Genomic DNA, 14,490 nt, shown 5'->3' on the forward strand with positions numbered 1-14,490 from the left:
TCAAATCATATCAAAAATCAATAAAACTTACGTCCTTCTGTAGCTGTTGACAAGAAGATCTCAGAACTGTGTTCGGATTCAAATTCTGATAGACGGATATTGCAAAATCAAATTCTAAGAAAAGTTGAAGCTTTGAGGGAATTTCTACCTGGATTCTCGGTCTCGGCTGATGGGAATGAAGGAGAATTACAAATTATATACGTCCAACAAGCATGGCAAAGACAAGTGTCGATTTTCTGTTCAGCATGCCTAGTGCATATGCGCGTCCAATACCGGCGCATATGCGCGAGACTCTCTGTCTCGGCGTGTGTCACTTGCAACTGCTCGCGCATATGCGCGCCCTCTTCTCGCACGTATGCACGAGGTTCTCTGCCTGCCTCGCGCATATGCGCGCCTCGTGTCGCGCATATGCACGAGGTGTTCTGTCCTCGCACATACGAATCATGCACTATTAATTTCCCACTTTTTTTCTCGGTTTATTCCTTTCATAATCACGTCAATTCATCAATTAATGAATTCGGATTAACAAAATAAAATCTCGGGCATTACACCTGTGTTTTCTTACTTGTGTTTTTTGTTTTTGGTTTTTTAGTGTTTCCTCTGCTCTTGTTGTTGTTTAGTTCATGTGCTCTTATGTTTTTGCTGATTCAAATGATGAAATAATGAACTCCTATTTCTTTTGTCTTCATTTGACTTGCCTTGGTGTCTAGTGTTGCGAGATAGTGTTGACAACACTGTTCACAGCACCGATAAACTAACATGTTCCATTCAGGGGGAGATGCACTTTAAAAATCAGGGGGAGCTAAACTGACTACAGGAGCGTCTGTCATCATTTTTGGAAGTTTTGTCCAAAAATGCAAAAAGAGGGAGATTGAAAGGAATATTTTATTCCTAATCAATTAATATTTTATTTTACATTTTTAGACTAATTTGAATTGACTTGATCATTCAATAAGATTTGTTTTCCTAGATATAGATAATCTTATTCTTGGGAATTATTCAATACAATTTGGGAACTTATCTATAAGATAATATACTAGCTTTGAATAAAGTTTCATTCTTATTAAACTCTTGTTTTCCATGTTTATAGGTGTGGAGTATCTATGGAAATTTAGGTCAAGAAGAGATCTATATAGAGGGATATTAAGAGAAGAATTACGGGGCTTTTGGAGAGATTTTTGCTACAGCCGTTGAAGCTTTGCTGAACCTGCACAAATTCAGTATTGAATATTCGCATGAAAAGTTTGTGAAACGACCTCGATTTTTTTTCTAATCTTAAATCATAAATTCTAAATTTCTAAATAAAATAATTTAACATAATCATGGATCATAATAATTTAACAATTTAAATCTCAAGTTCATAAAATAAAATTCTAAAGCATCGACTAACCAAAACTTCCTAAATTGACCTTAGAAAAGATCATTTAGCAATAAAAATAAAGAATAAAAATATCTCTAAATAAAATCCATAACGTAAATCTTTAAATCATAAATCCATCTAGCTAGTGCGGAACTATAATGGCCCTCGGGTGTGTACTGCTACACTCGATCCACTCAATCGTCAGCACCTCCCATAAATCATCAAATCCTGCATCATACAAACCTAGTGAGTCTAAAGACTCAGCACGTTCTAAACATGGATAACAAATAATACATATACAATCACATGCATTAAAATCATATTTTTATTTAAAATAGCTTTTGAAAATAAATAAACCATTTAAAATCATTTTAAAAATCATTTAAACATAATTAAATCATAAATCGTAAAATCGTTTTAAAATAGTTTTAAACATAAATAAATCCTTAAAAAATCATTTAAAATAAGCTTTAAACATAATTAAATCATTTTAAAATAGTTTTAATCATCATCATGAATCCTATATCATAAAATCATTTTAATCATAAGCCTTCAATCATATATCATTTTGATTGAAGTTTGATCCTTGAAAGTGACAAGCTTTTATCATTTGGTCGACTGCAGTATTAGCTCCACACGGTCCATGGGGGTGGACACTAGGCTCCACCATGGAAATACGATCGTCATGATCTATCGGGGGCTTTTTCTCATAGACGGGATCCCTCTAGGGCCTTGGCTCGTAAATGGGGTCCCTCTGGGGCCTTGGCCCGTAAACGGGGTCCCTCTGGGCCTTGGCCCTCACGTCATCTCCACAAAATCATATATCATATAATATATCATTTGTCCCAGTTAATTCAGATCCCTCAAAATATTTTTCTATTTCTTTTAAAAATCATAAAATAACATAGCTTTAAAAAATAGCATTTTAAACAGTATAAATTGCACAGCTTTACCATAAATCATAAAAATACATATTATCATCAAAATCATCATTTTAAATCATATAATATAATTTAACATATGTTATGATCCTTCGGGACGCTGCCAAGCGTTTTCGTATTTCTTAAGTGTAAAAAGACCGTTTTGCCTCTTGAAGTAAAAATTCTCGAATTTATCTTTTCTCACTTTTAATGACATGGGATTATTCTAAATGATTATTTAAGCTTAAATATAATTTTACATAATTTTATGAAGACTAAAACTAGGTTTTTCAATTAATTCTTTAATTAACGTTTCGTGCGGCGATAAAATATCGGATAAATTCAAAACTCAATATTTTGATCCCAAATTTTAAACATAGCATTTTTATTATTTAGTCTACCCTTCCAAGTCATGGAGCCACCCCCGTGGACCCATGGATTCATTTTTTGTTCTTTAATTTTTGAAATTGACCCTTTGAGGAACACATCGAGCCATCTCCCAAAATACTCGAGCCACGCCCGAGCCACGCCCAAGCCATCTCAAGCCAAACCCTAGCCAACACACCTAGGCACCCTCCTGACCAAGCCCAACCCCTAGAACCAGACCCTAGCTCGCTCAAAAGCCCTTCAACTAAGCCACGAGAAATCTGCGCGTGAACCCTTTTGCCCAAGACTCCTAGTGAACTAAGACACTTCCAGCCGAGCCACCACCCAACCCACCTAACCCTAACCAACCATGGGCCACGTCCAAACCCAGCCCAGACAATCCCAAGCCCCTGAACCCGCGTGCCAGCCTCCTGCCCGAAGACCAAGCTGCGCGTCCCCTACTGCCCTGCGTTTCCATTGTTTGCTCGAGCCAGCAGCAAGCCCACCACTCCAGCCCCTAGCCCAACCCCTCTCCATCATCCTAGGACCCTGATAGACCCCTAGCCTAGCCCCAAAACGAGCCACAACCCCCTGTGCATCAGCTGGTAGCGAGAAGGCTTGGGAAGAGTCCTAGCTTTCGTGGACTCTTCCCCAGCCTGAACCACGAGTCCTAGCCATGCTAGGACTCTTCCTAAGACCTAGCCACGACCCTTAGGACCCAACCCCCAGCCCTGGTTGAGACCCAAGACCCCGTGCATAAGAACCGACCCCATGACCAATGCAAACCCAACAAACCTTCGGCCCCTTTTTCTCTTGATAAAACCCACGGTTTCCAGCTTTTGTTACCTTTAAATTTATCATTTTTTGGTTATAAATCATTCACAATTTATCATATATTGGCAGCGTGTCCGTTGGATTCAAAAACATTTTCAAAACAAGCGCGAAATCGTTAAAACTTTAAAAATACGTAACTTACCGCAAAATAATCGAACCCCACTATTTTTCACGCATCAACAATTAAATCAAGCATATTGTGATTTATATGATGTTAAAAAAAAGTTTAGAGAACGTGCCTTTGCATTTATAACGCTGTATTATTCGATTTTCGGCGATGGTGCGACGTTGGACGACCGGACGACGAAGAAAACAAGATTCTTTCCTTCCCCAATATTTTCAAAATGATTGAAGGTGTGTGCAGAGGTGATTTACGGCTGATTGGTGTCAATTGTGAGGGTTTGGAGACCTAATACCCTTATTTATAAATAATTAACAAGTTAAATGGGCTTTGGTTTTGGACTTGCCATTAATTAAATAAAATTACATATTCTTGTCTTGGTCGTCACATGTCTCCTTTCCCCTGCCTATTATCGAATATTCGGGTAAAATCCTTAATTTCATGAAAACATGTCACATAATCATTTAATCATGTAATCATATATTTAATCATAAAATAAATATCATGCAAGAATTTGAAAACAATTAAATAAAACAATTAAGCAATTAAAACAATTTTGCATGCAGGTGGTTTACGTAGGTTGGTTTTTCGGACGTTACAATTCTCCCCCCCTTAAATCGAATTTCGTTCTCGAAATTTTCCTTAACTTGATGATTGCAAAGCTTAGATTCCCTTATCCACCTCAATTCGGTCCTCAAAATCTTGAAAATTAAAATTCTAACCCAAAAATTTCCCAAAGTCGACTCCTAAATCGAGCTAAAGTAGTGCATCCACCCTATTCTTCTAAGTTCTTCGACATCCCAAACAATTCCCCTAACCCAATTTAACATTTCATGCAAGAAAAGCATCAGAAAAAACTGTTAAACAGCTAGGTTACCTCGAAATCATTGTAGTGCCGGCCCTGTCTCATCCTCTGCAGCTTGCATCACATAGACTCTTCCAGTAGTGGGTTGTTTGAACGTTGGGCAATCATTAGCCTTGTGTCCCAAATCTCCGCATTTGAAGCACTTGTAAGTGCCCCACAAGCACTTGCTGGAATGTGGAAAATTGCAGTCTTTGCACAGTGGTTTGTCATCAGTCTTTGGAACATTTCCTCTTGGTGGTTGCCCTTGAGGTTTTGGTGGTTCTGGTTGCTTTGGTGGTCCCGTGTGAGGCTTCTTATTGTTCTGATTGGCTTGCTGAGCACGGTTCTTCTTTCGTTGCATCTCTCAATCAATATCTTTGAGTGACTGCTCGGCTCTGAAAGCTCTGGCAACGACAGTAGTATAATAAGTAGGATCGCCAAGCATCACATCACGTCGGATAGTCGGCCTCAAACCATCTAGAAAGTGTCGTAATTTATCCGCCGCATCATTGGCAATTAAGGGTACAAAGTGACAGCCCCTATCAAACTTCTAAACAAATTCGGCAACAGACCAATCTCCCTGACGGAGACTCATAAACTCCCTCTTAAGCTTAGAACAAACATCGGATGTGAAGTACTTATCATAGAATACCCTTTTGAACTCCTCCCAAGTCAATGTCGCCATGTTCACTCCTCGCTCCGCTCCCTCCCACCATAAAGAAGCGTCGCCTTTGAACAGATAAATGGTACATCGAACTTGATCAGCGTCCGCCATGTCCATGTAGCAAAAAATCACGTCTAAAGATCGAATCCATCCCTCAACAACGAATGGATCAGTAGTACCATGGAACTCATCGGGGTGCATCCTCCTAAATCTTTCATAAACTGCCTCTGGTCTAACCCTTGCTCCATCCCCGACATGTTGCTCAAAGAAACGGGCCATACCGGCTAGTACACTGGTACTAGCATCCTGAACAAGTGGAGGCTGTGGAATGTTCTCCTCCTGTCTCACCTCGTTATTCCTCTTCTGTCTAACCTCATCAGTCCTACGCAAAATCCTTCTAGGAGGCATCTCTGTACACGTCGTCCAACCACATAACCAACATGCATTTAAAATTTTTCATGCATCATGCAACTATCATTTATATCATATATCATATAAGCATTTAAAAGAATTTTATCATATAAAATATAAAGCAGTAAAACTCACATATTTGAGGCGTGACTTCTTGAACTTCTCGAAGTGACAGTACACAACCCTTTGGGGATCTTTGGCTCTGATACCAACTGAAACGACCTCGATTTTTTTTAATCTTAAATCATAAATTTTAAATTTCTAAATAAAATCATTTAACATAATCATGGATCATAATAATTTAACAATTTAAATATCAAGTACATAAAATAAAATTCTAAAGCATCGACTAACCAAAACTTCCTAAATTGACCTTTGAAAAGATCAACTAACAAAAAATAAAGCATAAAAGTATCTCTAAATAAAATCCTTAACGTAAAGCTTTAAATCATAAATCTATCTAGCTAGTGCGGAACATAAATGGCCCTCGGGTGTGTACTACTGCATTCGATCCACTCAATCGTCAGCACCTCCCATAAATTATCCAATCCTGCATCATAGAAACCTAGTGAGTCTAAAGACTCAGCACGTTCTAAACATGGATAACAAATAATACATATACAAGCACATGCAATAAAATCATATTTTTATTCAAAATAGCTTTTGAAAATAAATAAACCATTTAAAATCATTTAAGAAAAATTAAATCATAAATCTTAAAATCATTTTAAAATAGTTTTAAGCATAAATAAATCTTTAAAAAATCATTTAAAATAAGCTTTAAACATAATTAAATCATTTTAAAAATAGCTTTAATCATCATCATGAATCCTATATCATAAAATCATTTTAATCATAAGCTTTCAATCATATATCATTTTGGGTGAAGTTTGATCCTTGAAAGTGACTAGCTTTTATCATTTGGTCGACTGCAGTCTTAGCCCCACATGGTCCATAGGGGTGGGCACTAGGCTCCACCATGGAAATATGATCGTCGTGATCCCTTGGAAGCTTTTTCATAGACGGGGTCTCTTTAGGGCCTTGGCCCATAAACGGGGTCCTTTTAGGGCCTTGGCCCGAATATGGGTTCCCTCTAGGGCCTTGGCCCTCACGTCATCTCCACAAAATCATATATCATATAACATATCATTTGTCCCAGTCAATTCAGATCCCTCAAAATATTTTTCCTTTTCTTTTAAAAATCATAAAATAACATAGCTTTCAAAAATAGCTTTTTAAAATGTATAATTTGCACAACTTTATCATAAATCATAAAAATACATATTATCATCAAAATCATCATTTTAAATCATATAATATAATTTAACATACGTTATGATCCTTCGGGATGCTGCCAAGCGTTTTCGTATTTTCCTAAGTGTAAAAAGACCGCTTTGTTGCTGGACATAAAAATTCTCGAATTTATCTTTTTCTCACTTTTAATGACATGAGATTATTCTAAATGATTATTTAAGTTTAAATACAATTTTACATAATTTTATGAAGCATAAAACTAGGCTTTGCAATTAATTCTTTAATTAACGTTTCGTGCGACGATAAAATCCCGGATAAATCCAAAACTCAATATTTTGATCCCAAATTTTAAACATAGCATTTTTATTATTTATTCTACCCTTCCAAGTCATGAGCCACCCCCGTGGACCCATGGATTATTTTTTTGTTCTTTAATTTTTTAAATTGACCCTTTGAGGAACACACCGAGCCATCTCTGAAAATACTCGAGCCACGCCCAAGCCATCTCGAGCCAAACCCTAGCCGACCAACCTAGACACCCTCTTGACCAAGCCCAGCCCCTAGAACCAGACCCTAGCTTGCTCAACAGCCCTTCAACCGAGCAACAAGAAATCTGCGCGTGAACCCTTTTGCCCAAGACTCCTAGTGAACTAAGACACTTCCAGCCGAGCCACCACCCAACCAACCTGACCCCAACCAACCCTGGACCACACCCAGACCCAGCCCTGACCATCGCAAGCTCCTGAACCCGCGCACCAACCTCCTACCCGAAGGCCAAGCTGCGCGTCCTCTACTGCCGTGCGTTTCCCTTGTTTTCTCGAGCCAGCAGCAAGCCCACCACTCCAGCCCCTGGTCCAACCCCTGCCCATCATCCTATGACCTTGATACACCCCTAGCCCAGCCCTAAACCGAGCCACAGCCCCTGTGCATCAGCTGGTAGCGAGAAGGCTTGGGGAGAGTCCTAGCTTTCGTGGACTCTTCCCCAGCCTGAACCACGAGTCCTAGCCATGCTAGGACTCTTCCTAGGACCTAGACACAACCCTTAAGACCCAACCATCAGCCCTGGTCGAGCCCAAAACCCCATGCAAAAGAACCGACTCCATGACCAATGCAAACCCAAAAAACCTTCGGCCCCCTTTTCTCTTGATAAAACCCACGGTTTCCAGCTTTTGTTACCTTTAAATTTATCATGTTTTGGCTATAAATCATTCACAATTTATATCATGTATTGGCAGCGTGTCCGTTGGATTCAAAAACGTTTTCAAAACAAGCGCGAAATCGTTAAAACTTTAAAAATACGTAACGTACCGTAAAATAATCGAACCCCACTATTTTTCATGCATAAACAATTAAATCAGGCATATTATGATTTATATGATGTTAACAAAAGTTTAGAGAACGTGCCTTTGCGTTTATAACACTGGATTATTCGATCTTAGGCGATGGTGCGACGTTGGATGACCGGACGACGAAGAACACAAGCTTCATTCCTTCCCCAATATTTTCGAAATTATTGAAGGTGTGTGCAAAGGTGATTTACGTCTGATTGGTTTCAATTGAGAGGGTTTGGAGACCTAATACCCTTATTTATAAATAATTAACAAGTTAAATGGGCTTTGGTTTGGGTTTGCATGCTTAAGGATAATTGAGTCTAGTTAAATTAATTAAATTGGGCACAATAACACTTAATTAATTAAATAATAAAAGTTTATAAAATTAGTTTCCATAAAATAATATTTTTGATCTTTTAAAATTCTTTATTTGCCCAAAACCGGCTTCTCGGTAAAAATCGGGCTCGACTCGTAAAATAATTCGAACTCCAACATTTTTAGAAAAATTAAATCATTTTTAAATCATATTAGTAAGCCTTGCCATTAATTAAATAAAATTACATATTCTTGTCTTGGTCGTCACATGTCTCCTTTCCCCTGCCTATTATCGAATATTCGGGTAAAATCTTTAATTTCATGAAAACATGTCACATAATCATTCAATCATATAATCATACATTTAATCATATAATAAATATCATGCAAGCATTTGAAAACAATTAAGCAATTAAAACAATTTTGCATGCAGGTGGTTTACGTAGGTTGGTTTTTTGGACGTTACAGTTTGTGCAATACATTTTGATTTTATGCATCTAGTTTTTAATATTGATTTATTTTGATGCATTTTAAATCCTTAGAGTGTTAAGTAATTTAGTTTTGTTATTTATGACTAGTATTGGTTTGTGTAAACGTTTTACATATTTGTCTATTGAAGTTTTATCGCACAAATATTTCACTACAACAAAAATGACTTTTAGCACCGCGCAAATTTGCTTTCTGTAGCTCACATTGCATGTTGCATAATTAAAAACTGTTGAAAGTCGTGGGTATTGACAACGTGCCATGCATGCCACGAAAAGACCATCGACACGCGCAATGCACGCCGCGAAATAGACCATCGACAGCGCGCAATGCACGCCGCGGAAAAACCCATCGATACCGCATACTGCACGCCGCGGAAAATACCATCAACAACATGCAAATGCATGCCATTAAAACTAAATTTTTACAAAAAAAAAAAACAATTTCAATCACAAAAACAAAAAATAAATACCCCAAAGTCAAATTTATAGCTACATTTCTAATATCATCGAACTTTACAAAACTAGCAAAACGACAAAATCAACGGAGTGCATATCCGAGTCCATATGCTCCCCGACATATACAATTCCCAATTAGTTCACATGCCTTTTAAATTATAATGCTAATACTTGAGACAAAAGGTGAACACTATCTAGCCATCAACCGATAAAAAATTCCTTCAGGCCTCGCGCCAATGACTGAAATCAAAATTTTGAAATTTAGCTTCACAATCACCTTGAGCGTACGATGTCAAAACAGCCTAGATTTGAATTAAAACCAGCAAATTTGTATTCCTCAAACATGACTTCAACCTGGATACAGACAATTTAAGATTTGGATCGTATCATCTTATAACAATGAGTTCCAACAATAGAAATTTTGCTTCCAAGTATGCTAAGTGATCTCTCAGTGAAATGAATTATTATTATTATTTTGCATAGTTTCGAAATACAAGTAAACAAGCACCAATATGAACCATAAGTGAAAGAAATAGTTTGACCGTGAAACAAGCACCAATCCGAGCCATCAACAACTGTTAATATTTCTGAAATTCAGAGAAGTACATAAAAAATAAGGAAGAATTAAAATAAAATGCATCAGTTAATCTTAATATTTTTGAAATTCAGAAACTGCATAAGCTACTTTTAAAATAAAATGAATCAGCTACTATTAATATTGAACCAACATTTTACACCAGTCATTTCATTGACTTTATTTTGCAGTTCTTTGGACCACAATGAATAGTGCTTTTGCAAACAATTTTACACCAGTCATTTCTTGAGGCCATATTTCACATGGATCATTCCTTAAAAATTAATTAATATTACAACAAAAAGACATTTACTCTTGGCCTCCTATTCCATTATGTGTATGTGACCAGCTTCATTTTTTATGTTCAACTATTACACATGTTTTGTTATAAGAAATTTACAAACTAACTATAAACAAAAAATAAAGTGGTCTCCAAACTCCTTAGTTTATGTATAGTAAATTGTCACAACACAAATAAAGATAAACTTACCAATTTAATTCGATTTAGTTCAGTTATTTTTTCAAAATAAAAACAATGGAGAAGCTTCTGTGTCATACATCCTCTGCCTAATAACATAAATGTGAATAAATAAAATTCAATTCACCCAAAAAATTTCCAAAAAAGATTGGTGATTTTCTGGTTACCTAAATGTAGGCATATATAAGAACATAAAAACCTAAGAAAACCTTGTACGTATGTAATATGCTGTGGGGCATGAATATTCTCTTTATATATGCAATTAATTTTCAATGGAAAATGCAGTAATTTGTGAACAATTAAATTAAATTTAAATAAAAGAAAATAGGTGTTTTACTTGAGATTTGTGATTGCATGCCTAGCTCAGTCTATGGTCAAGATTGAACAAAGCTTGGCTTGCCTTCCATTCTTGGACCTCTCACTATCACAACTACAATTTCTTGATTTAACTTAACCAGTTAATATAGCAGCAACAATATCAATAAAACTGTAGCCATATGTAGGGGTGGGCAATCGGATAGGGTTTTTCGGGTTCCACCCGACCCGAACCCGATCAAGTGCAATTGTCGGGTAAAATCGGGTAACCCGAACTCGATTATATTTTTGTCGGATCGGGTTCAAATATAGAATTGCTACCCGAATTACCCGATCGGGTACCCGATTGTTTTTTAAAAATTTAAAAAAAACATATGGGCTTATAATTGGACCGGTCCAGTTTAATAAATTGGAAAACCATTTTGCAAAAAAAAAAACATATGGCTCGAGATATATTGGCAGTTTCAATTTCCACCGTTGCTTCAGAATCTGCATTTAGCACCGGAGGGCGTGTACTTGATGCATTTAGGAGTTCTTTATCGCCCAAGATAGTTCAATCTCTCATTTATGTTCAAGACTGATTTCGATGTGATTCAAAACCAATTACTATGGAGGAATATTTGTGTGATATTAAAATGATTGACAAATGTATTTTAATTTTATTTTATTTACTTTAGATATATCTCAACATTTCGAAGTACTAACATTTTATTTTCTTTCTTTATTTTGCAGAGTTTGACAAAATTGGTTGTTGATACATCTATTATTGATGTTTGATTATCATAAATAATTCAACGATAAAGGTGAAAAAAAATGTAATCGATCAATTCAAGATTGGAAGTTTATGCATGTGAATCTTATTATTATTTATTTTATGGATTTTGTTTCCTGCACTAATTGGGTGTCGATACATCTATTTTTGATGTTTGTTTTATTTTTTGTTAATAAATTTACATCTTTACGCAGGTGATGAAACATTTCATATGATATTTTGAAAGTCAAACAAGAAGTTGATTCTGATTTTTTTGGTGAAGATGTAAGTTGGATTTCAAGATTAGACTTTTTAATTTCTTATATATGCATCTAAATAGTTTATTCTCGATTTTTTTGTGTTTTACTTTTGTAGACATTTACGAGACAATATTATTTTGATAAGCCTATTTTCTCGTCACATATTATTTGATAGACACAAAATGATAAAATGTTATTTTGTCAAAAAAAAAACCCGAACCCGAGCCCTACCCGAACCCGACCTTATTAGGTACCTGAAAGGGCAGGTATTGTCCAGAATCGGATCGGGTTCGGGTAATGAAAATGCTACCCAAAAGATCGGGTACCCGATCCGAACTACCCGAAACCCGAAAAACCCGACCCGTGCCCACCCCTAGCCATATGTAGTGTATTTCCAACCCATGAACAAGTTCTATCTACTCCTCATTTATACGCATTTAACAAAAAAATATTAAAAGTATGGATATCAATCAGTAAATTAAAAATACCACAGTAAAAAAGTTTTAACTTTCCAAATCATATCATCGACATAGCAACCTTTGTAGTTTCCTAAATTTATGACAATACTTGATTGTTTCATCTCTTGTCCAACAAGATGTGACCATGAAACAAAATATCATACAATACAAAAAAGCCCATCAAACATACTGACACCTCCAAACTGTTGCAATTGAAAGAGTTTCATTCGAACTTTAATTTGAAGTTCAAACGATACAAGAATTCCACAAGATACGAGACCTGCCATTAATGAAATTTAACTACAAATGAGCCATACTCGAACTCCATACTTTAGAACTGAGTAGCAAGAGAAAGGGAATTATCATCAATCTTCACACTGCCACTAGCTTCCATGAACAAAACATACCATTTTCAGTATTCAGGATAATTGGCGCATGGTATTACACATCTTTCCTATAGAATGACAGTTGGAGCGTGCAGACTAAATTACAAATCAACAAAATTAGATTCACGTCCTGTGAATAAAAAGAAAAAACAAGTATTGTAGATAAATGCATAGATAATATTGACTTGTTGGAGCGACGGGCCCTCAAATACAAAAGGAGGGACCTCATTTTCGGATACTAGTTGGACATATAATAACCCAACAATGCATCAATATTATGCTACTAACGCAAAGAAAACCAATTAAATCGGATTGGAAAAAAACTCAAATCTGGACATCTTGTATACCTGAACTATAGACTGGAATTCAAGCTAAAATGCACCAAGAATCGAAGTTGAACGGGCAGTGGTGGTCTGAAGATGGTGCAAAGGTTGTATCTCGCAGGAAAACACGACGGAATCATGACTGGACGGAGCTAAAAATTGCTGGAAATCGCAGGGATAACAGGGAAAACATTAGGGCTTCGACTTCTCAACAACAAACCACTAAATAACAAAGAAATCGAGAGACACACTCACAGAAAATGGAGAAAAAACTCGCGCACAGAAAAAGACTGAAACATGGCTCTCACTCGCACTAGTTCTTCCAATCTAAGGCAAGGAAGGAGGCGCAAGGTTAGGGGAACAAGGTTGCTGGCTACTGCGCTCCGATCTCCGGTGGCCGGACAACACACAGCGGTGGTTGGAGTCGGGACGCTGAACACTGACGGGAGTAGGGGAAGGGTTAAGAGATTGGGGATTTGAGGTTTCACTCTCTCTCTTTCTCTCTCGTATATGTACTGTGTTTTGTGTAATACCAGTATAATTGCATAGGTTATTAACAGTTCACATATAAATGCATGCTGTCGTTTATATAATATATTAATAGCACACATAAATGCACGGATCTGCAGCGTGATTTTAATACACGCCGTTATTTCTGTCAAGTGCAACAATATTAACATCGCACATATGGGTGCACGCCGTTAAAAGTAATATTTGCAGCGTGCTTTTAATACACCCTGTCAATGACGTGCTGCAAAAAATCATTTTTCTTGTAGTGTTTGTATTTGTGCATGATTTAAATCTGGTGTTTATTTATTAAAGTTTACGAGTGTGTTAAAAATTAATTTCCGCTGCATGTTGTGTGCTGATATTGAAAACACCCGAGCACAACACTAACTTCTGATTCACGTTTAATTTATTTCATGTACGTTTTTACGCAACTATCCCTTTCAGCACATATTGTGGAAGTAGCAAGAGTTCTTGGATTGAGGAAGTTATTTTGCCTTGCATAATTTTTTATTTAGGGAATGATAGTGAATCTTGTCTTGTTTCGAGAATTGTACATTCCTTGCATTTAGTTAGATAATAGTAATTATTCTAATCATTGATTAAAGATAAGTTTTCCTTTATTTCTTTGAATTTCAATTAAAAAGATTCCAAGATGGACACGTGAACTTCAAACAAAAATTACATAAATATTTAATTAGTTGGTGTTTATCCAATCAAAGAATTAAGTTAATTCTATTGATAACATAGCTTCAGATGTTCCATTGCACCGATCCAATTATGTTCCTTGTAGTGTTGAGTNAAATATTAATAATAACTAGTGGGTGTAAATATAAATGTGAGAAAGTTTCTGTTAGTTAAGTGTCAACAATTGGTAGGTGAATAGAATAAAGCTTACGCATGAAGAAATCAAGAATTGAAATTTGGTTAGCTGACAGTTTGCTGGTAAACTGATTGGAACAAATCAGTGGCCAGGTACCTCTGGAGATGAAGAGCCATTGGATTCAAGTAGTTAGCAGAAGGATTAGGTTAGTGTATACACACACACATACACACACATAAATATATATTATG

At 36.4% G+C, this 14,490-nt stretch overlaps 2 long non-coding RNA genes across 2 annotated transcripts; one reads left to right on the forward strand and one right to left on the reverse strand.

Annotated features, from left to right (window-relative positions):
• Positions 1–9,721: 9,721 nt before the first annotated feature.
• Positions 9,722–13,409, reverse strand: LOC140990275 (uncharacterized). The gene is made up of 4 exons (XR_012177623.1): positions 12,934–13,409; positions 12,114–12,480; positions 10,754–10,903; positions 9,722–9,951 (listed from the first exon to the last, which is right to left on the reverse strand). It is a non-coding gene; the product is annotated as an uncharacterized lncRNA (long non-coding RNA).
• Positions 9,958–12,339, forward strand: LOC140990276 (uncharacterized). The gene is made up of 3 exons (XR_012177624.1): positions 9,958–10,746; positions 10,807–10,915; positions 12,217–12,339. It is a non-coding gene; the product is annotated as an uncharacterized lncRNA (long non-coding RNA).
• Positions 13,410–14,490: the final 1,081 nt, after the last annotated feature.

Source organism: Primulina huaijiensis, chromosome 12 (genome assembly GCF_012295235.1).
Source record: "Primulina huaijiensis isolate GDHJ02 chromosome 12, ASM1229523v2, whole genome shotgun sequence".
Classification (NCBI taxonomy): domain Eukaryota; kingdom Viridiplantae; phylum Streptophyta; class Magnoliopsida; order Lamiales; family Gesneriaceae; genus Primulina; species Primulina huaijiensis.